We start from the raw sequence: 24891 nt of genomic DNA, 5'->3' as shown, positions 1-24891 counted from the left end.
CATTAACACTGTATCCTTCCATAAACTAACATCCTGCCTTGAAGACAAAAAGGCGGAGGTTAAATTTGACTCAATATATCTAGTAATAATACTGAACATCTTACAAATTATGCAAGGCTGATGTTTTAGATGATTACATTTCTGGTTTGCTTCTTTAACTACAATAACCAGCTGCAGCAAGGTCCTTGTTCTAAATCATATGCAGCTTTTAATTTTTACTGTGAAGGATGACTCTTTCTCTCTTAGCTTATATGAAAGGAAAATGGCAAAATGTAACTTCTTCCCACAGCCTGTCTTTGCCATCATCAAAGTTTTTGAAAAGAAAAAAAAATGATTTGCTCCACCTCCTTGATGAATGGATTTTATTCAAAATTAGAATGGGGGTTGATCTAAGAATCTGAGGCAAACCTACATTAACCATTAATGTAGATTTGAACAATAAGGTTTCCCTAAAACCATTTAAATCAATGTGTTTGACCATACTTATTGCCATAGGATTGTACTGCATGTTACAAGAATAAGTTCATATAATTTGCTACGTAACTGTCAGTCAGTTCACACAGTAATTATAAGGGACTCCATTTTTAAAAAGAAAGCTGATGATGACTACCAGGGCTGTAGTCTGCCTGGGAAACTGAAAAACATTCCAGCAGAAGTTAATGTCAGACTACTAATGTACTGTTGCCAAGAAAACGGCAAGTCTTTAAGTTCAACTTGAAGGAGACTTTACTATTTAACCATAAGGAAGTTATCAAAATCTTTGTCACAAGCACAAAACCCAGCATGTCAGCATGCTGTCTCAAACTCTGCTGATCTTCAGGATTTTCTATAAATAGACAACTCAAGCAACACATTTGCTATAAATTGTTTTGGTACACTCATACCGTGAAAGAAGAGGTTTCAAGTCCCTTGACAAGTCACTCTGATTTCAGTAGAAGTTTCACTAGAGCACTGTCTCCTACCTGAACTATTAGAAAACCAATTATGAATTATGGAGTCTGTCAACCCATCTCCATCTCCTTTTTTTTTTTTAATGGGATGAAGAATGAACTATGATGCTCACTAGGAGCTGAAATTATTATTCTTTAATTATATATATATGTAAACAAAAATTTAAATATGTATGCCAATTGAATTGGTCATATATACATTATCACAAACCAAGTCCAAGTTGTATCATATCTACAAGAATTTATTTTTGTCTTTCTGTATTCCCATATGTTCACAGTTTGAAATTGTAGTAAAGCACTGAAATACAATATTGTAACTCACAGTAAAGCAGAGTATTGCACCATTTTATAGCATAAAATAAAAGTAATAGCTGCAGAATAAAAGGCTACAAAAGATATTTGATAACATTACTACAACATATTTCAAAGGGCTTATTGAAAAATTGTTTACATTATCCTTTCAAATATGGGCAGAAATAACAAATCCACATTCCAATATAAGAGAATATATGTAGCTCATGGTTGAACTGTGGAGTCCTTGGTACTCTCTGAGCTTGGTTGTTTGCTTGCAGACATTTCATTACCCAACTAGGTAACATCAGTGCTAGTGAGTGTGGGGTTTGCTCCCTGTTTATATATACAGTAGCTTGCCCTGCCAGTGTTGGTGGGGGTGTGGTTTTCTCCTTGGTAGTTCCTTGATTAGGGTATTGTTTTCTGCTTGATTGTTTGTCTACTGTTAATCCCTGCTTATCTGGGTGTTGGTTGCTGGAGGGGATATGTTCTGGTCTTTTTGTTTCCTTCTTAGCTTTTTTATTGCCTCTTTTGAATGGTGTGTAAATGTGGTTTATCTCTATATGTCTGTTGATGGCTGATTCATCTGAATGCCAAGCTTCCAGGAATTGCCTCAAGTTTTTGGATTTAGCTTGGTCTAGGATGCTCAGTTTCCCACTTTCAAATTGCAATCCAAATTGTTTGCAAACTAGCACAAGTCCAGGATATCGGAAAGCTAAAGGAATGAAGAAAAAAAGAATATCTACCTGAAATATCTCAGCTCTTTGAGATTAATCACAGCAGTTCACATGTCTTAGGATGGAACACTCCTATCTTATTAGTGGAGAAACAAACAAGCAGAAGTACATCTGCCTACATGTCAATGCTTGTTGTAGTAATAGTCATAGATTTAAGGCCACTTTTCTGTATCTCGAGTCCTCTGAGTATGTTGAATGACAACCATCCTCACCCAGCATGGTAAGCCCCTTTCTGCTGTCCCTTAAATGGATCTTAAAGACTTGGCTGTGTCCTCCAGACCCTGGTTTAGATAGAAGAAGTGTCCCTCGAGTGTTATTGTGTTGACTATTGCGGTATGTTGGTTCCCTGGTTATCACCTTAATTTATTTGTTTTATTGTAAGTCTTTAACCTGTATACCATCTAGAATAATTTTAAGTTGGATGGCTTTATAAATTTGGTAGGTAGGTAGGTAGGTAGAAAGAAACCTGGTATAACTGGAATCATAAATTCAGTTTCTGAGTAAAATTAATACATAAAATGCAGACATTCTGAAGTGATTTCTATAATATATTAATGTTATTTCCGAACAATCAATATAGGTTAAAAGCTTCACTTTTGTGATGAAAATAGCTAGAATATTACCCTTGTTTCGGAATAAAAATAGCTTTGATTGTTCATAATGTCCGTGAATAACTATCCATTTGTGAAAAACAAGTTCTCCCTTTAGACTTGAAGAGCACTGCCAATAGCAACCAACAGGTGATAGAGTTCATTTGTTATTTGAGCCCACCATTGCAGATAATTTGCATATTTCCCTTTTTTAATGTCAAATATTTTTAACGTAATAGTTTTAATATATACTAATCTGTTGCATTCAGTTGCCTGGTGTTGATTACTTTCAGAATTTATCTATAAATAGGTTCTTGTCCTTGTCCTTGTAGGTATTCATATTTATAAAACAACCTAATAAGTGTAGCATAAAAGTTTACCTCTAAATATGTTAGGTGCCACAAGCATAGATGATTCTATATATTTATTAAATATCACAAATAATCACATCAAGACATGTTAGAACCAAATGAACAGAACAAACATGGACAGAAATGCAAGAAGCCTATGTAGGTTCTGCAACTTCAGAATAATTTCTCCCAAGATCTGTATATGTGATCAAATAAAAGTATAAATAGACATTCTTACATTATTTGGTCACATAAGTCCACTGATTGTAGTACTATGATAAAGTATAGCAACATTAAAGGTGTTGACTAAGAGCATATCATCCATTGGGCCTTCACCATTTTTCTTATGAGTATGAAATTTGAATAGAAAGATTCACATACTATAGCTATACATACTAAAATATGGTTCCTTTGGTTTTGACTTGGCATGATAAAGCATGTAGGCCACAAAGATACAGAACTGTGGGGGGTTCAATAAGCCAGACTTTGCACAGCATGGCAAGAACTAGAATCTACCTGACAGGTTCAATCTGGCAGGGTTGGCATGCTCTAAGTTCCATCAATTAAACAATGCCACCTACTGGGACCCCAGAAGCACACCTTCTCTGTAGCAGTGCCTGCCCTCTGGAGTGAGATTCCCCATGAAATTTGAATGGCTCCCACCTACCAGGATTTCGAAGGGTCTTAAAGACCTGGCTCTTCACCGAGGTGTTTGGACAATTGATAGCCCGCCCTTCCTTCCTGTTCTCTGCCATCCTTGTTCCTTTGTCTCATGCTATTTTTGCGTTTTTTGTATTGTTCTGTTTTTTAAATGTTTTAACAATTGTAAACCCCCCAGAGTTGCTGGGAGTCAGGAGGCATATAAATTTAATAAATTATTATTGTTGTTGTTGTTGGTCACACAGCCAGATGTTTAGACTGGATTAGGCATTTTTATCCACCTGTCGAGTCCTTCCCAATGACCTGGGATAGGCAGATATTGTTGTTTGATAATGTTAAAAGTATTGCGCAGGATATAAGCTGTTCCAAGTAAAGCTGCCTTTTGCAACTGACTGATGGTGATTTTGTCAATGCCAGTGGTGTTCAAGTGGTGCTCCAGATGTTTTGGGATTGCACCTAAGATGCCTACAACTATTGGTACTATCTTCGCTCTCTTTTGCCATAGTCATTCTCCCTCTATTTGCAGGTCTTATTATTATTATTTGCAGGTCTTATTTGCAGGTCTTATTATTACTATTACTATTATTATTCAAAATAGAATGGAGCAAGGACCAGGGTTCAGGATTAAAAGGGCTTTTGTCCCTTTAACTTTCCCCAACTCTAAAAAGTAGAGAGAGAAAGATTAAAATATATAGCCCTATTCACTATGGGACAGCTCTAGTGACTGCAAAAGGATACTGGTAAGAGACATGCAGCCCTTGGGCTACACCGCACTCCTCTCTTAAGCTATGGTTTGTTAAATATTGTTTGTTGACCAAGACCCAATTGTGTGGATTCACATTCAAATGGTTATATATCATAGTGATTAGATTCAAACATTGTTCTAAGCCCAAGCCAAACAAGTCACTTTTTTGCTTAGTATGATGTATAAAAGCAGCCTATGTGGAACAAAGAGCCCTGTTTTTCACAATGTGAGAATGAGAGTGAGGATGTAAAAACTGTTTGGAAATGTAAATTCTCCTCTGTTCTTTCTTAGCCCAAATTGTGCATTTTTATTGATAAAGATAGAAACACAGTGACAACTGATCTGCACTTATTATCACGGTCTGTTATCATTGATATATACAGTGTAAAATGAAATAATTTTCCATTGGCTTTTAATTTTCCCAGGAATGGAATAGAAAAAACATATATAGTGGGGCAAAAAAGTATTTAGTCAGCCACCAATTGTGCAAGTTCTCCCACTTAAAAAGATGAGAGAGGCCTGTAATTTTCATCATAGGTATACCTCAACTATGAGAGACAAAATGGGGGGGAAAATCCAGAAATTCACATTGTCTGATTTGTAAAGAATTTATTTGCAAATCATGGTGGAAAATAAGTATTTGGTCACCTACATACAAGCAAGATGTCTGGCTCTCACAGACCTGTAACTACTTCTTTAAGAGGCTCCTCTGTCCTCCACTCGTTACCTGTAGTAATGGCACCTGTTTGACCTTGTTATCAGTATAAAAGACACCTGTCCACAACCTCAAACAGTCACACTCCAAACTCCACTATGGCCAAGACCAAAGAGCTGTCAAAGGACACCAGAAACAAAATTGTAGACCTGCACCAGGCTGGGAAGACTGAATCTGCAATAGACAAGCAGCTTGGTGTGAAGAAATCAACTGTGGGAGCAATAATTAGAAAATGGAAGACATACAAGACCACTGATAATCTCCCTCGATCTGGGGCTCCATGCAAGATCTCACCCCGTGGGGTCAAAATGATCACAAGAACGGTGAGCAAAAATCCCAGAACCACATGGGGGGACCTAGTGAATGTCCAGAGAGCTGGGACCAAAGTAACAAAGGCTACCATCAGTAACACACTATGCTGCCAGGGACTCAAATCCTGCAGTGCCAGATGTGTCCCCCTGCTTAAGCCAGTACATGTCTGGGCCTGTCTGAAGTTTGCTAGAGAGCATTTGGATGATCCAGAAGAGGATTGGGAGAATGTCATATGGTCAGATGAAACCAAAGTAGAACGTTTTGGTCTAAACCCAACTCATCGTGTTTGGAGGAGAGAGAATGCTGAGTTGCATCCAAAGAACACCATACCTACTGTGAAGCATGGGGGTGGAAACATCATGCTTTGGGGCTGTTTTTCTGCAAAGGGACCAGGATGACTGATCCGTGTAAAGGAAAGAATGAATGGGGCCATGTATCGTGAGAGTTTGAGTGAACACCTCCTTCCATCAGCAAGGGCATTGAAGATGAAACATGGCTGGGTCTTTCAGCATGACAATGATCCCAAACACACCGCCCGGGCAACGAAGGAGTGGCTTCGTAAGAAGCATTTCAAGATCCTGGAGTGGCCTAGCCAGTCTCCAGATCTCAACCCCATGGAAAACCTTTGGAGGGAGTTGAAAGTCCGTGTTGCCCAGTGACAGCCCCAAAAGATCACTGCTCTAGAGGAGATCTGCATGGAGGAATGGGCCAAAATACCAGCAACAGTGTGTGAAAAACTTGTGAAGACTTACAGAAAACGTTTGACCTCTGTCATTGCCAACAAAGGATATATAACAAAGTATTGAGATGAACTTTTGATATTGACCAAATACTTATTTTCCACCATGATTTGCAAATAAATTCTTTAAAAATCAGACAATGTGATTTTCTGGATTTTTCCCCCCATTTTGTCTCTCATAGTTGAGGTATACCTATGATGAAAATTACAGGCCTCTCTCATCTTTTTAAGTGGGAGAACTTGCACAATTGGTGGCTGACTAAATACTTTTTTGCCCCACTGTATTTGCATCCTCTTGAATATGTTACTGACACTTCATACTACTTCAGCTAAAATTAGCTATGACTGAATCTCTCAGCAATGAACTACAGAAATTAATTTTTGAAACCAATACTTTCAATGGGACATGGAGCTAAATATATGCTGGAACTGGCAATGGGGCTCCTTGCCACGTTCAGGATATGACAGATCTGCTTTGTCACCCCCACATAATGCCTGGATTCATACATCATCCTAAATTATAAGGGCTGGTTTACGAACCACAATGGCTGGGTCCATATGGTAGTCTTCAAGTTACAACAGCAATTGGGACTGGAATTTTTGTTGCTAAGCGATGTGGTCGTAAAGTGCAATGTCGTGATCACATTGCTTAGCGACAGCAATCCCTGCAATCCCCGTTGCCATCATTAAATGAGGACTGTGGGTCATTAAGCAAGCACCTCCTTACAACTTCCTGCCAGCTTCCAACAACCAAAGTCAGTGGGGAAGCCGGCAGGAAGTTGCAAGTCCCAGGCAACTCACAAGCAGGCCGGCAGACAGGCAAGTGGCTGCTGCTGGGTGGGAGAGGGAGTGTGCGGGTGGCCAGGGAGGTGCTGTATGAGCATGGCTTAAGGTGACTGCTGCTGGGTGGGGGAGGGTGCACAAGTGGCCAGGGAGGCGAGTCGCAAGTGCAGCAAGGCTTGGGGAGGGTGCCCAGGTGGTGAAGGTGGTGTGGTGCGAGTGCGGTGGGGTTTGGGGTGACTGCTGCCAGGTGGGAGAGGGTGTGTGAGTGGCCAGGGAAGGTGTGTGGATAGCCAGCAAGGCAGAGTGTGAGCACAGAGCAGGTGGGGGAAACTTACCCGAGCAACTTGCGACCTCCTCTGCCGGCTACCCCATTGACTTTGCTTGTGGGAAGCTGGCAGGGAAGGTTGAAAATGACTGTGGGACGCTGTAGCCATCATAAGTGTGATCCGGTTGCCAAGCACCCAGATTGTGATCACGTGACTGGGGGGGGTGCTGGGACAGCCAGAACTTCTATGACCTGTCGTAACCACCACTAGTTCAGTGCCATCGTAACTTCAAGCAGTCGCTGAATTAGTGTTCATTAACCGAGGACACCTGTATAACACAGTAAAATAAAGCCAAAGGATCCTCATGATTTACCAAGATACGTGAATTCACTCAAAGCATGAAAGAATTGTTATAGAGAATGGCAAAGGCAAATTTTCTTGCAACACTAGATAAAATCCAGAATGGATGTTCCAGCTTCTTTTGTTTCCTGTTCAGTGGCACCCTCTAATGGCTACATTACCCTACTATAGACTTCAAAGAATAGAAAATGCTTTATAGATATGGAATGAGTTTCCCACTTCCATTTCTCCGTGACAATATAAAGGAAAAGGACATATTTAAATTAATGATAATAACCTTAACTTTTGCAACTCCAACTTGTTACTTTGCCTCCTCTTTAGTAAAAATCTATATTTGCTATTACAATTAAATCAGAAAGCAACAGCTGCATGCTGTAATTTGAAACTGCAATCCTATTTGAAGGATGGGCTCAAAACATACTTTGCAGGATAATTCTAACAGCAACCTATTATTTGCATTAAAAAGGAAATCAAATAACAAAAGCAGTGTGTGTAGAGGAGGATCAAAGAAAGAACTGAATCCAAAAATGTAGTAATGTAAATCAGCCTAATAAAGTCATACATTAGTATTCTAAAATAGCTTACAAGTGAAGTAGGACACATTTAATTTCATTTTACTAATCAGAAACTAATTTCAACAGTGACATACAGTGGGGCAAAAAAGTATTTAGTCAGCCACCAATTGTGCAGGTTCTCCCACTTAAAAAGATGAGAGAGGCCTGTAATTTTCATCATAGGTATACCTCAACTATGAGAGACAAAATGAGAAAAAAAATCCAGAAAATCACATTGTCTGATTTTTAAAGAATTTATTTGCAAATCATGGTGGAAAATAAGTATTTGGTCACCTACAAACAAGCAAGATGTCTGGCTCTCACAGACCTGTAACTACTTCTTTAAGAGGCTCCTCTGTCCTCCACTTGTTACCTGTAGTAATGACACCTGTTTGACCTTGTTATCAGTATAAAAGACACCTGTCCACAACCTCAAACAGTCACACTCCAAACTCCACTATGGCCAAGACCAAAGAGCTGTCGAAGGACACCAGAAACAAAATTGTAGACCTGCACCAGGCTGGGAAGACTGAATCTGCAATAGACAAGCAGCTTGGTGTGAAGAAATCAACTGTGGGAGCAATCATTAGAAAATGGAAGACATACAAGATCACTGATAATCTCCCTTGATCTGGGGCTCCATGCAAGATCTCAGCCTGTGGGGTCAAAATGATCACAAGAACGGTGAGCAAAAATCCCAGAACCACACGGAGGGACCTAGTGAATGACCTGCAGAGAGCTGGGACCAAAGTAACAAAGGCTACCATCAGTAACACACTATGCTGCCAGGGACTCAAATCCTGCAGTGCCAGACGTGTCCCCCTGCTTAAGCCAGTACATGTCTGGGCCTGTCTGAAGTTTGCTAGAGAGCATTTGGATGATCCAGAAGAGGACTGGGAGAATGTCATATGGTCAGATGAAACCAAAGTAGAATGTTTTGGTCTAAACCCAACTCATCGTGTTTGGAGGAGAGAGAATGCTGAGTTGCATCCAAAGAACACCATACCTACTGTGAAGCATGGGGGTGGAAACATCATGCTTTGGGGCTGTTTTTCTGCAAAGGGACCAGGATGACTGATCCGTGTAAAGGAAAGAATGAATGGGGCCATGTATCGTGAGAGTTTGAGTGAACACCTCCTTCCATCAGCAAGGGCATTGAAGATGAAACATGGCTGGGTCTTTCAGCATGACAATGATCCCAAACACACCGCCCGGGCAACGAAGGAGTGGCTTTGTAGGAAGCATTTCAAGATCCTGGAGTGGCCTAGCCAGTCTCCAGATCTCAACCCCATGGAAAACCTTTGGAGGGAGTTGAAAGTCTGTGTTGCCCAGCGACAGCCCCAAAAGATCACTGCTCTAGAGGAGATCTGCATGGAGGAATGGGCCAAAATACCAGCAACAGTGTGTGAAAACCTTGTGAAGACTTACAGAAACCGTTTGACCTCTGTCATTGCCAACAAAGGATATATAACAAAGTATTGAGATGAACTTTTGATATTGACCAAATACTTATTTTCCACCATGATTTGCAAATAAATTCTTTAAAAATCAGACAATGTGATTTTCTGGATTTTTTCCCCCATTTTGTCTCTCATAGTTGAGGTATACCTATGATGAAAATTACAGGCCTCTCTCCTCTTTTTAAGTGGGAGAACTTGCACAATTGGTGGGTGACTAAATACTTTTTTGCCCCACTGTAGAATCTCAGTACATATATGATTAAACTGGAAGAATCTGAAATCTAACAGTGTATATTGCTAATACGCAGTGGCATTCAAAAACTATAGACTCAAGGTCAAAGATAGCACTATAGATCCAGATTTAAATTATTATTGCTTATACAGATAATTTAGAATTATCTAATTAGGACATCCCCTTCATGGATCACTGCCTTGTCGTGGCGAAGGGGCTTGCGTAACTCAGTGAAGCCATGAGCTATACCGTGCAGGGCCACCCAAGACGGACAGGTCATGACAGAGAGTTCTGACAAAATGTGGTCCACTGGAGAAGGAAATGGCAACCCACTCCAGTATCCTTGCCAAGAAAACCCCATGGACAATGTTAAAAGGCTAAAAGATATGACGCCGGAAGATGAGCCCCTCAGGTCGGAAGGTGTCCAATATGCTACTGGGGAAGAGCGGAGGGCAATTCCAAGTAGCTCCAGAAAGAGTGAAGCGGCTGGGCCAAAGCCGAAAGGACGTTCAGCTGTGGATGTATCTGGAAGCGAAAAGAAGGTCCGATGCTGTAAAGAACAATATTGTATAGGTACCTGGAATGTAAGATCTATGAACCAAGGCAAGCTGGATGTGGTCAAACATGAGATGACAAGATTGAACGTCGACATCTTGGGAATCAGCGAACTGAAATGGACAGGAATGGGTGAATTTAATTCGGGTGACCATTATATCTACTACTGTGGGCAAGAAGCCCTTAGAAGAAATGGAGTTGCACTCATAGTGAATAAGAGAGTGGGAAAGGCAGTAATGGGGTACAACCTCAAAAACGACAGAATGATCTCAGTGCGTATCCAAGGCAAACCATTCAATATCACAGTCATCCAAGTCTATGCCCCAACCACTGATGCTGAAGAAGCTGAAGTTGACCGCTTCTATGAAGACCTACAACACCTTCTAGAACTAGCACCAAAAAGATGTCCTTTTCATCATAGGGGATTGGAATGCTAAAGTAGGAAGTCAAGGAGTAATCGGAATAACAGGCAAATTTGGCCTTGGAGTACAAAATGAAGCAGGGCAAAGGCTAATAGAGTTCTGTCAAGAGAACAAGCTAGTCATAGCAAACACTCTTTTCCAACAACACAAGAGACGACTCTACACATGGACATCACCAGATGGTCAATACCGAAACCAGATTGATTATATACTTTGCAGCCAAAGATGGAGAAGCTCTATACAGACAGCAAAAACAAGACCAGGAGCTGACTGTGGCTCAGATCATGAGCTTCTTACTGCAAAATTTAGGCTTAAATTGAAGAATGTAGGGAAAACCACTAGACCACTCAGGTATGACTTAGATCATATTCCTTGTGAGTACACAGTGAAGGTGATGAATAGATTTAGAGGATTAGATTTGGTAGACAGAGTGCCTGAAGAACTATGGACGGAGGTCCGTAACATTGTACAGGAGGCAGCAACTAAAACCATCCCAAAGAAAAAGAAATGCAAGAAAGCAAAATGGCTGTCTGATGAGGCTTTACAAATAGCTGTGGAAAGAAGGAATGCGAAAAGCAAGGGTGAAAGGGAAAGATATAAGCAGCTGAATGCAGATTTCCAGAGAATAGCCAGGAGAGATAAGAAGGCCTTCTTAAATGAACAATGCAAAGAAATTGAGGAAAACAATAGAATGGGGAAGACTAGAGATCTCTTCAAGAAAATTGGAGATATGAAAGGAACGTTTAGTGCAAAGATGGGCATGATAAAGGACAAAAAGGCAGGGACCTAACAGAAGCAGAAGAGATTAAGAAGAGGTGGCAAGAATACACAGAAGAACTATACAAGAAAGATCTTAATGTCCCTGATGTCCACGCTGGTGTGGTCACTGACCTTGAGCCAGACATCCTAGAGAGTGAAGTCAAGTGGGCCTTAGGAAGCATTGCTAACAACAAAGCTAGTGGAGATGACAGTATTCCAGCTGAGTTATTTAAAATACTAAAAGATGATGGTGTTAAAGTGCTGCACTCAATATGCCAGCAAGTTTGGAAAACGCAACAGTGGCCACGGGATTGGAAAAGGTCAGTTTACGTTCCAATTCCAAAGAAGGGCAACGCCAAAGAATGCTCAAACTATCGCACAATTGCACTCATTTCACATGCTAGCAAGGTTATGCTCAAAATCCTACAAGCTAGGCTTCAGCAATATATGAACCGAGAACTACCGGATGTACAAGCTGGGTTTCGAAGAGGCAGAGGAACCAGAGATCAAATCGCCAACATTCGCTGGATCATGGAGAAAGCACGAGAGTTCCAGAAAAATATCTACTTCTGCTTCATTGACTATGCAAAAGCCTTTGATTGTGTGGATCACAACAAACTGTGGCAAATTCTTAAAGAGATGGGAATACCAGACCACCTTACCTGTCTCCTGAGAAATCTGTATGCGGGCCAAGAAGCAACAGTTAGAACCGGTCACGGAACAACCGATTGGTTCAAAATAGGGAAAGGTGTACGACAAGGCTGTATACTGTCACCCTGCTTATTTAACCTATATGCAGAGTACATCATGAGAAATGCCAGGCTGGAAGAATCACAAGCCGGAATTAAGATCGCAGGGAGAATCATCAACAACCTCAGATATGCGGACGATACCACCCTAATGGCAGAAAGTGAAGAAGAACTAAAGAGCCTCTTGATGAGGGTGAAAGAGGAGAGTGCAAAAGCTGGCTTGAAACTCAACATTAAAAAAACTAAGATCATGGCATCTGGACCCATCAATTCCTGGCAAATAGAAGGGGTAGAAATGGAAGCAGTAACAGACTTCATTTATTTGGGCTCCAAGATCACCACAGACGGAGACTGCAGCCATGAAATTAAAAGACGCTTGCTCCTTGGGAGGAAAGCTATGGCAAGCCTAGATAGCATATTAAAAAGCAGAGACGTCACCTTGCCGACAAAGATCCGCATAGTCAAAGCTATGGTTTTTCCAGTAGTAATGTATGGCTGTGAGAGCTGGACCATAAAAAGGCCGAGCGCCGAAGAATTGATGCCTTTGAACTGTGGTGCTGGAGAAGACTCTTAAGAGTTCCCTGGACTGCTAGGAGGTCAAACCAGTCAATCTTAAAGGAAATCAACCCTGATTGCTCATTGGAAGGATCGATAATGAAGCTCAAGCTCAGATATTTTGGCCACCTAATGCGAAGAGAGATCTCTTTGGAGAAGACCCTGATGCTGGGAAAGATTGAAGGCAAAAGGAGAAGAGGACGGCAGAGGATGAGATGGTTAGATAGCATCACTGAAGCAATGAGCATGAAACTGAGCAAACTCAGGGAGGCAGTGAAGGACAGGAAGGCCTGGCGCAATATGGTTCATGGGGTCACGAAGAGTCGGACACGACTTAACGACTAAACAACAACAACAATTAGGACATTCCAGATGTTCAGTTTTGATGGGCAAAATGTACTGGTAAATGTACTAAATGTACAGTACTGGTCAAACGTTTTAGGCAGGTGTGAAAAAATGCTGTAAAGTAAGAATGCTTTCAAAAATATATATTGTAATTGTTTATGTTTATCAATTTACAACATGCAAAGTGAGCAAACAGAAGAGAAACTCAAATCAATATTTGGTGTGACCACCCTTTGCCTTCAAAACAGCATCAATTCTTCTAGGTACACTTGCACACAGTTTTTGAAGGAACTCAGCAGGTAAGTTGTTCCAAACATCTTGGAGAACTAACCACAGATCTCCTGTGGATATAGGCTGCCTCAAATCCTTCTGTCTCTTCATGTAATCCCAGACAGACTCGATGATGTTATGATCAGGGCTCTGTGGAGGCCAAACCATCACTTCCAGGACTCCTTGTTCTTCTTTACACTGAAGATAGTTCTTAATGACATTGGTTGTATGTTTGGGGTCATTGTCCTGCTGCAGAATAAATTTGGGGCCAATCACACACCTCCCTGATGGTATGGCATGATGGATAAGTATCTGCCTGTATTTCTCAGAATTGAGGACACCATTGATCCTGACCAAATCTCCAACTCCATTTGCAGAAAAACAGCCCCAAAGCATGATGTTTCCACCCCCATGCTTCACAGTAGGTATGGTATTCTTTGGATGCAACTCAGCATTCTCTCTCCTCCAAACACGACGAGTTGAGACCAAAACATTCTACTTTGGTTTCATCTGACCATATGACATTCTCCCAATCCTCTTCTGGATCATCCAAATGCTCTCTAGCAAACTTCAGACAGGCCCGGACACATACTGGCTTAAGCAGGGGGACACATCTGGCACTGCAGGATTTGAGTCCCTGGCGGCATAGTGTGTTACTGATGGTAGCCTTTGTTACTTTGGTCCCAGCTCTCTGCAGGTCATTCACTAGGTCCCCCCGTGTGGTTCTGGGATTTTTGTTCACCGTTCTTGTGATCATTTTGACCCCACGGGGTGAGATCTTGCATGGAGCCCCAGATCAAGGGAGATTATCAGTGGTCTTGTATGTCTTCCATTTTCTAATTATTGCTCCCACAGTTGATTTCTTCACACCAAGCTGCTTGCCTATTGCAGATTCAGTCTTCCCAGCCTGGTGCAGGTCTACAATTTTGTTTCTGGTGTCTTTCAACAGCTCTTTGGTCTTGGCCATAGTGGAGTTTGGAGTGTGACTGTTTGAGGTTGTGGACAGGTGTCTTTTATACTGATAACAAGGTCAAACAGGTGCTATTACTACAGGTAACGAGTGGAGGACAGAGGAGCCTCTTAAAGAAGTAGTTATAGGTCTGTGAGAGCCAGACATCTTGCTTGTTTGTAGGTGACCAAATACTTATTTTCCACCATGATTTGCAAATAAATTCTTTAAAAATCAGACAATGTGATTTTCTGGATTTTTTTTTCTCATTTTGTCTCTCATAGTTGAGGTATACCTATGATGAAAATTACAGGCCTCTCTCATCTTTTTAAGTGGGAGAACCTGCACAATTGGTGGCTGACTAAATACTTTTTTGCCCCACTGTAAGAGAATAGTGAATGTTTGGTCATCATCTGCTTTAAAAAAGAGCTATTAATGTTGAATATATAGCTTAAGCATATAAGCATAAGTCTTTTCGTATGTTCACATGGCAAAAGAATGATTTGATTTTAATTGCTTCTGATGAATTATTTTTAGAATTAATAAAGGATACATGGATAATCCCCTTCATGGATCACTGCCTTGTCGTGGCGAAGGGGCTTGCGTAACTCAGTGAAGCCATGAGCTATACCGTGCAGGGCCACCCAAGACGGACAGGTCATGACAGAGAGTTCTGACAAAATGTGGTCCACTGGAGAAGGAAATGGCAACCCACTCCAGTATCCTTGCCAAGAAAACCCCATGGACAATGTTAAAAGGCTAAAAGATATGATGCCGGAAGATGAGCCCCTCAGGTCGGAAGGTGTCCAATATGCTACTGGGGAAGAGCGGAGGGCAATTCCAAGTAGCTCCAGAAAGAGTGAAGCGGCTGGGCCAAAGCCGAAAGGACGTTCAGCTGTGGATGTATCTGGAAGCGAAAAGAAGGTCCGATGCTGTAAAGAACAATATTGTATAGGTACCTGGAATGTAAGATCTATGAACCAAGGCAAGCTGGATGTGGTCAAACATGAGATGACAAGATTGAACGTCGACATCTTGGGAATCAGCGAACTGAAATGGACGGGAATGGGTGAATTTAATTCGGGTGACCATTAAATCTACTACTGTGGGCAAGAAACCCTTAGAAGAAATGGAGTTGCACTCATAGTGAATAAGAGAGTGGGAAAGGCAGTAATGGGGTACAACCTCAAAAACGACAGAATGATCTCAGTGCGTATCCAAGGCAAACCATTCAATATCACAGTCATCCAAGTCTATGCCCCAACCACTGATGCTGAAGAAGCTGAAGTTGACCACTTCTATGAAGACCTACAACACCTTCTAGAACTGGCACCAAAAACCGATGTCCTTTTCATCATAGGGGATTGGAATGCTAAAGTAGGAAGTCAAGGAGTAATCGGAATAACAGGCAAATTTGGCCTTGGAGTACAAAATGAAGCAGGGCAAAGGCTAATAGAGTTCTGTCAAGAGAACAAGCTAGTCATAGCAAACACTCTTTTCCAACAACACAAGAGACGACTCTACACATGGACATCACCAGATGGTCAATACCAAAACCAGATTGATTATATACTTTGCAGCCAAAGATGGAGAAGCTCTATACAGACAGCAAAAACAAGACCAGGAGCTGACTGTGGCTCAGATCATGAGCTTCTTACTGCAAAATTTAGGCTTAAATTGAAGAATGTAGGGAAAACCACTAGACCACTCAGGTATGACTTAGATCATATTCCTTGTGAGTACACAGTGAAGGTGATGAATAGATTTAGAGGATTAGATTTGGTAGACAGAGTGCCTGAAGAACTATGGACGGAGGTCCGTAACATTGTACAGGAGGCAGCAACTAAAACCATCCCAAGGAAAAAGAAATGCAAGAAAGCAAAATGGCTGTCTGATGAGGCTTTACAAATAGCTGTGGAAAGAAGGAATGCAAAAAGCAAGGGTGAAAGGGAAAGATATAAGCAACTGAATGCAGATTTCCAGAGAATAGCCAGGAGAGATAAGAAGGCCTTCTTAAATGAACAATGCAAAGAAATTGAGGAAAACAATAGAATGGGGAAGACTAGAGATCTCTACAAGAAAATTGGAGATATGAAAGGAACGTTTAGTGCAAAGATGGGCATGATAAAGGACAAAAAAGGCAGGGACCTAACAGAAGCAGAAGAGATTAAGAAGAGGTGGCAAGAATACACAGAAGAACTATACAAGAAAGATCTTAATGTCCCTGATGTCCACGCTGGTGTGATCACTGACCTTGAGCCAGACATCCTAGAGAGTGAAGTCAAGTGGGCCTTAGGAAGCATTGCTAACAACAAAGCTAGTGGAGATGACAGTATTCCAGCTGAGTTATTTAAAATACTAAAAGATGATGGTGTTAAAGTGCTGCACTCAATATGCCAGCAAGTTTGGAAAACGCAACAGTGGCCACGGGATTGGAAAAGGTCAGTTTACGTTCCAATTCCAAAGAAGGGCAACGCCAAAGAATGCTCAAACTATCGCACCATTGCACTCATTTCACATGCTAGCAAGGTTATGCTCAAAATCCTACAAGCTAGGCTTCAGCAATACATGAACCGAGAACTACCGGATGTACAAGCTGGGTTTCGAAGAGGCAGAGGAACTAGAGATCAAATCGCCAACATTCGCTGGATCATGGAGAAAGCACGAGAGTTCCAGAAAAATATCTACTTCTGCTTCATTGACTATGCAAAAGCCTTTGATTGTGTGGATCACAACAAACTGTGGCAAATTCTTAAAGAGATGGGAATACCAGACCACCTTACCTGTCTCCTGAGAAATCTGTATGCGGGCCAAGAAGCAACAGTTAGAACCGGTCATGGAACAACCGATTGGTTCAAAATAGGGAAAGGTGTACGACAAGACTGTATACTGTCACCCTGCTTATTTAACCTATATGCAGAGTACATCATGAGAAATGCCAGGCTGGAAGAATCACAAGCCGGAATTAAGATTGCAGGGAGAATCATCAACAACCTCAGATATGCGGACGATACCACCCTAATGGCAGAAAGTGAAGAAGAACTAAAGAGCCTCTTGATGAGGGTGAAAGAGGAGAGTGCAAAAGCTGGCTTGAAACTCAACATTAAAAAAACTAAGATCATGGCATCTGGACCCATCAATTCCTGGCAAATAGAAGGGGTAGAAATGGAAGCAGTAACAGACTTCATTTATTTGGGCTCCAAGATCACCGCAGATGGAGACTGCAGCCATGAAATTAAAAGACGCTTGCTCCTTGGGAGGAAAGCTATGGCAAGCCTAGATAGCATATTAAAAAGCAGAGACGTCACCTTGCCGACAAAGATCCGCATAGTCAAAGCTATGGTTTTTCCAGTAGTAATGTATGGCTGTGAGAGCTGGACCATAAAAAAGGCTGAGCGCCGAAGAATTGATGCCTTTGAACTGTGGTGCTGGAGAAGACTCTTGAGAGTCCCCTGGACTGCTAGGAGGTCAAACCAGTCAATCTTAAAGGAAATCAACCCTGATTGCTCATTGGAAGGATCGATAATGAAGCTCAAGCTCAGATATTTTGGCCACCTAATGCGAAGAGAGATCTCTTTGGAGAAGACCCTGATGCTGGGAAAGATTGAAGGCAAAAGGAGAAGAGGACGGCAGAGGATGAGATGGTTAGATAGCATCACTGAAGCAATGAGCATGAAACTGAGCAAACTCAGGGAGGCAGTGAAGGACAGGAAGGCCTGGCGCAATATGGTTCATGGGGTCACAAAGAGTCGGACACGACTTAACGACTAAACAACAACAACATGGATAATGAGATGTCTGTATATGGAACAGATCATTATTTGGTTGTCTTAAGAGTAGATTTTGGAGAAAATGGGCACAGGACAAAAAAATGAAAGTAAATAGACAGAGTAGAACAACTAAAGGAAGAGAAGGAGTCCTGTATGAAAAAGATTATAATCTCCCAAAAGAATGAATGGATATAAAGAAAAAGGATGTAGAAACTACTTAGAATAAAGTGATAAGAACAAGTTACAGGGTGTCACAGAAGCATTTGGAGCTCTGCTAATGGGAAACATGAACAAATTTGTTTGGTAGAATTGTGAAGTGAGAGGTTGTGGATGAGGAAAAAATGCATAGAATAATTGCTGCAAGAATGCTGCAAAAATAACAAGAAAAATACACCGTATAATATTTCTAGAGAGAAGAGGAGCAAAAATAAAATTATTTATTGATCTATTTATGAGCAATTTATATTGCTTCAATCATAACTGATTAAGCAGTTAAAAGAGGCAAGAGTAGAGAAAATGCAGAGCAGATTTGATAAAAATAAAATAACTGTTTTGGAACTGGATGAAGAGGGTTAAACAAGGAGCTGCCAGCAGGGTGAATGGAATTAAGAATAAAATGATCTTGGAAGAAACTAAAGTGAAGGAATACTAGAAGTATTTAGAGATTGGTATGGGAATGGTCATTGTATGTTGAGTAGAAACAAATGCTATGCATTTTAATGTCCAAGAAAAAATGATGAAAAGAAAATCATAAATGCTGAAGGAAAGTCAACCAATGATGAAATTGCAGGTGTAGATAATGTAATTAGCAAAATGTAAAAATATATGGTTTACCTATGGAGTGGCAGTGTAATTTGGTTGATGTGTTGTTGTGGTTGTCAGTGAAGACTGTATCCAATCTGCCAGATGATTCAAGACTGCTGTCATTGTTCCCTTTACAAAGGGGAAAGTATTGAGAGTAAAAGCAAAAACTACAGGAGTATTTGTTCGTTAAGTGTGCTTGGGAAGGTATTTGACAAAATACTGAGAGAAAGGGTACAAGAGATGACCAAGTGTCAATGAGCAGGTGAAGTGCAGGGTGCCTTTATGCCAGGCAGGGGGTGTATATAAAATTTGCCATTACTATTGGTAAGCCTTTTCTTAACTGTAGAATTAGGAAGAGTAGGTAGATATAGAATTAGAATAGAGCATGCATATGCTAAGCTTAAACAATAATTTTCACACATGTATATGCTTAGAATTGACTAGAGCTGAAAGTGGGAGATCAGAAAAAAATGCTCCCACTTGTACTTTTAAAACCTAGCCTCATAAAAGAAGGGGAGGGAAAAATTGTACATGTTGGTATTTAGAACACTTAGGAGCTGGAGATTGTACTTGCCAAGTTTGAGGCAAAAGAAATGAAACTGCTGTTGCTATGTTTTTTATAGTTTTAATAAAAAAAGGAGGGGAAATCTGGAATGTTTTGCACTGTGTCTCTTTCAATCAGACCTTCAAACTGTTAAATGTACCCTGTGAAATAACGAGTAGTATGTGGTCAGTTACAGAGGTGTCGGGGGGGGGGGAATTGACAACTACCCTTTTGCGTGTGTGACATGACATTGTATGCACATATGAAAGGGGTAGAACTTACAGTACAATGCTGTTTTAATAATTTTAATGAAAGCATCAGGTTCTGCAGACGCTTCTGCTCAGTTGTGAGAAATACATGTTGAAAGTAATGAAAATAGTTGTGTTAAGGATTGTGCTTTTGCCCAGTTTGTTATATGGAAGAGTTGGGATAAGTTAGGTGAAACACTTAAATAAGTTAAATTCAGTAGGAACAGAATACCTAAGAAATATACTTGATAAAACAAGGAAGGATAGATGCTGAATGAATGTGGACTGAACGACCATTATGAAACAAATATGTCTATGTGGTTTGGTCATATCGAGAGAATAAATTAGGATCAAATTGCAAAACAAACTTATGAAGGAACAATGAGTGGGTTGAACGGAAGGCAAAGACCAAGAAAGTCGTGGTTTGATGGGCTTGATGAGATCTTGAAAAGGAGGGAAGTGAAAAGGTTTGTTGTTGTTCAGTCGTTTAGTTGTGTCTGACTCTTCATGGCCCCCTGAACCATATCACGCTAGACCTTCCTGTCCTTCACTGCCTCCTGGAGTTTGCTCAGTTTCATGTTCATTACTTCGGTGATGCTATTTAACCATCTCATCCTCTGCCGTCCCCTTCTCCTTTTGCCTTCAATCTTTCCCAGCATCAGGGTCTTTTCCAAAGAGTGCTCTCTTCACATTAGGTGGCCAAAGTATCTGAGCTTGAGCTTCAGCATCAATCCTTCCAATGAGCAGTCAGGGTTGATTTCCTTTAGGATTGACTGGTTTGACCTTCTAGCAGTCCAAGGGACTCCTAAAAGTCTTCTCCAGCACCACAATTCAAAGGCATCAATTCTTCGGCGTTCAGCCTTCCTAATGGTCCAGCTCTCACAGCCATGCATTGTTACTGGAAAAACCATAACTTTGATTATGCGAATCTTTGTCAGCAAGGTGATGTCTCTGCTTTTTAATATGCTATCTAGGTTTGCCATAGCTTTCCTCCCAAGGAGCAAACAACTTTTAATTTCATGGCTGCAGTCTCCATCTGCAAGGTACAAAGAGAGAAATTTAAAGAACAAAAGGCAACGTATGAAGCCATGCATGGACAAGGTAGAAACAAATATAGTTTGCTAGGGTAGAAAGGTATAGAAGGATATAGTGAATGGAATTGATGTAAACTAACTATAGTTATACAGTAATACCTCGGTTCACGAACACTTCTGTTCACGAACAATTCAGTTTGCAAACAGCAGCGTTCGCAAAATTTTGCTTCTGTTCATGAACTCTGCATCGAGTGATGAACACGACCCGTGGCCGCCATCCCTTCTCTGACACATGGTCGTGGCTTCCTCTAGATGAGATCGCGGTCGCAGACAGACACTTGCTGTGAAGCTTTTTGGTGTCGCCTCAAGCATGGTTAGTGTTCTCTCTCTTCATACTGTACTGTACTGTACTTTGTTTCATACTTTTGTGGTTAAAAATATATATATATATATGGTTCAGAACAGATTAACCTTATTTACATTGAACCTTATGGGAAAATTTGATACCGTTGGTGACCAATTCGGTTGGTGACCACGTTTGTAGGGGTCAGAACGAATTAACCTTATTTACATTGAACCTTATGGGGAAATTTGATTCGGTTCGCGACCAATTCGGCTCGTGACTAGAATTGTGGAACGAATTAAGTTCGTGAACCGAGGTACCACTGTACTTCCTTTTCTTATCTCAGGACTTTAATTTCTTGCTTAGCATGAAAGGAATAGCATGATGGGTATGTACTATATCTATCTATGTATGTACAGAATAAACGTGTCAACTCTCTTGAGTATTCTTGAGAACTACTGTAGTAGAGAGTGAAGAGAATGCTAATGGCACTGGAGAGTACTGACCCCACTGGACAGGCAATTACATTGTCCCCCACTGCTCACTAGGATGATCAGAAAAACATGCCCTGCTGTGCTTTCCAGAACTACTTAGCATTTTTCTTGTGAGACCAGCGTGCCTTTTTTAAAGATACATGCAGTGGATGGAAAAGGTTAGCAACTTTATATGATGTTGTAAAAGACATGCATCTTTTATAATACCATACAATTATCCTAAAGCAAAGCCCAGGTATTGCTGCACAGGCAGAAGCCTTAAAGCAACCTTATGGCAGAAGAGCACTTTTCACTAAAATATCTGTTTCATTCCAGTATGTAGCATTTCCTAACGTACAATGAAAAAAGAGGTTTGTACGGACTCAGATAAAATAGTATTCCCAATTTATCTACTAATAACACTGCATTGCACCTAATAGAAGCAAGCTAATGTTTAGGGAATCATTCAGATTTTTCCATTTCTTTCCCTTCAGCCAAGCAGTTTGAAAGCAATAACTTCCCAGTTCACCTGGACTGACTGATTTTAATCCTGGGCTTTTGCAGTTTGCAACTGAGAGCACCAAACAGCTTGAACAGCCAGTGCTGGCTTGGCTGCATCCTCTCTATTGCTTTTTTCATGAATGCCATCTGGTTTCGCTGAGTGCCAAGGGCCCAGATGCATTTCTCTCCTGCTCCCCACACAGGCATTCTAGGCAGTGACAGAAAATAAACAGAAGGAATTAGTTATCAAACCAAGAAATGGTGATATAATTTAAGTAAACCTCTGGCTGGCTGAGGAGAAAAGGAAGGCATTCTCTTCCCATGCAACTTTTAAAATAACCAGTCACAAAACACTGAGGTGAATAGAGTCATCTACTTTCATTGACAATTGGAACATTTTCTTAAACTGGAATGAAACATTAAATAATATGAAATAATTCACCAACACATTCTAGAGGATATGTGCACACTTTTTTTAATGAAAATAAAAGTTGCTATTTTTAAAAAAACGTCTATAGTATGTAAAAGTCTTAAAACGGTAATGAAGGAGGTTAGGTTAGGCCAGTATATCTTAAACTTTTTTCTTTCAGGACCCCTTCCCATTTTTTAAAATTATGGAGGACCCCAAAAGAACTTTTGCTTGTATGGGTTAGATTTATCAATATTTACTGTATTAAAAATTAAAATTTATGCATTCACTGCCACTACCGCTTCTCACAATTGTTTAATGGAATTTTAATATTGTATTATTTTTCAACATAGGCTGGCAAATAATGTTGATTTTGCAGACCTCTGAGAAGGTTTTGGAGGACCCCTAAGGGTCCTCAGACCACACTTTGAGAAACATTGGGTTAGACAAACTTAACTGGATTGAGGTCTACTAGATGCCAATAGACTTAAACTGGTTATGTGCTTTCTGTATGCTAAATTGGTAATGAAGGTCTTTATAATCCATTGGCCCTAAGGAAAGGTTGGTAGACAAACATAAATAAAAGTAATGGTATTCTACTACTGCTTTTTAAAAAATTATATATTTCAATCACATGAAAATTACTCTAATAACAGGATTCTCCAAAACTATAATCTGCCCCTCAACAGCCTATCCAGGCTTTCATAACACATATACAGTAACTTGGCAAAATAAATAATTCAATCTAATGCTGTGCTCAAATATTCAAAATTGCATGTCCTATTCCACAGATACTATGTTTTCTGAGAAGAGGGAATAAGAGAAAAGGCTATATTATCTCTTGATTACATTCAGATATACAGATATATGATCTAAGGATATGATACTGACACACAGATATACAAATGTACAGTGGATTGAGCATGGCATAACATACAATAGTTCATATAACAATTGTGCAGTTTTTTAATTATGCAAATTTAAACAAGTTGTGAAAAATTATATAATATGTTCAGATTTGGAACGTAAATTATAATTATGCACTGGTGCCACATGATGTAAATTTGATGCTTTTTTAAAAAAGTGCTCAATGTCTATATTGAGGTACATATATAATGTATCAAATATTTTGTATGCAAACATATATTTTAAGTCCAAAATATTCAAAGATCACTTTCTAGGTGAATTTTTTAAAGTCTGCTCAACCAATTTGCCTTCATGAAATAAATCTAGACATCACAACCAGCTACAATTTTTTCCTTTTTTCCCTCTATTGTTTAATAGTTTTTCTCATCATAGAAAATCTGTTTAAGAGGGGAAAAGTAGCATAGCAGGACAATCTCTGTACTTGATATATATGGTTACAGATCAGGCTATAGGTTCCATTGATTGCATTGGCAAATGACAGGCCGCTGATGTGGTAAATACTTTAGTAATTTGTTACAAACAGACAACCTGCCATCTAATCTGTTTCAGACTACAATCTAATCAGACAAATTCATCTATTTAGCTTCATAACCAGACTAGACATTTGTTCCATTGATTTTACATGCCTGTCAGTTGGGCTACTCCCCCACCACACAAAACAGAAACAAATTATGATACGTGCATCAGAAGGCTAGAGGATTTCAGTCAGCAGGATTAGAATAAAATCTATGGAAATTCATTCAGGAAAAAAAATGGTATAGATCCCTCCAGGAAAAGATATGTAGTGCATTCTATAAAATTACTCTGTACCTATTTGCATCAGTGCTTGAAAATAATGATGTCCATCATTGTATAAAACTGTGATTTATGAAAGGAAAAAAAAGCATGCCTTGGGAACTATTGATTGCATGAATTCCAAGTATAAAAAAAGGTAAAGGATTAAGCAAGTCTGGTTTGTAAGGCATAAATAGCTCTTCAGCCTAACCTATCCAAGACGTGGGCCCATTTTACCATAATATGGCAAAGACACTGAGAATGAGAAGTGCAGCTTCCTTGTGGTGTGGGCTTTTCGTGAAGAGGCACTGAACATCTTCAGGAAAACTACAATGCACTGGACCAAGCAGCAGGGAAGTGGGAAGAGTTACAAAGATTATTTAAAATGGTGGACACAAATTTTAAAGCTTGGGGTTCCTTATCATACTGCCCCTAAAATCAGTCTACCACCAGGCACACAGGAGTGCCTACATATATTATTTACTGCATCTTCAGAATACCCAGAATGCCCCTATAAGCCAGTCCCCTTTCTACTGGCCTTGTTTTCTCCACAGGCCATGACTTACTGAAGCTTACTCAGCTTTTTCTGTACTGCCAAATACCTACCCGCAGCAAAACACAACTTGCTTCTAGTTCCATCGCATATGCCACGTGATCCCCCTGCCTCATACACCGAAGCGCACGCGGAAGGTTTCAAGCAAGTGCTGTTTCCCCAT

General features: G+C 40.3%; 1 protein-coding gene and 1 long non-coding RNA gene across 3 annotated transcripts in view; one reads left to right on the top strand and one right to left on the bottom strand.

Annotated features, from left to right (window-relative positions):
- LOC103049372 (transitional endoplasmic reticulum ATPase) overlaps positions 1-24891 on the top strand; it is a 54993-nt gene that overhangs the window by 1437 nt on the left and 28665 nt on the right. The window lies entirely within an intron of this gene.
- LOC148216625 (uncharacterized) lies at positions 301-24888 on the bottom strand. The gene is made up of 3 exons (XR_015794711.1): positions 24782-24888; positions 7208-7466; positions 301-1956 (listed from the first exon to the last, which is right to left on the bottom strand). It is a non-coding gene; the product is annotated as an uncharacterized LOC148216625 (long non-coding RNA).

Source organism: Python bivittatus, unplaced genomic scaffold (genome assembly GCF_059951505.1).
Source record: "Python bivittatus isolate LINGU-HERP-01145 unplaced genomic scaffold, Pbiv_v1 ctg000080_np1212, whole genome shotgun sequence".
NCBI lineage: Eukaryota > Metazoa > Chordata > Lepidosauria > Squamata > Pythonidae > Python > Python bivittatus.
The sequence above is the reverse complement of the archived record's forward strand: the minus strand, read 5'-3'. Positions and strand labels throughout refer to the sequence as shown.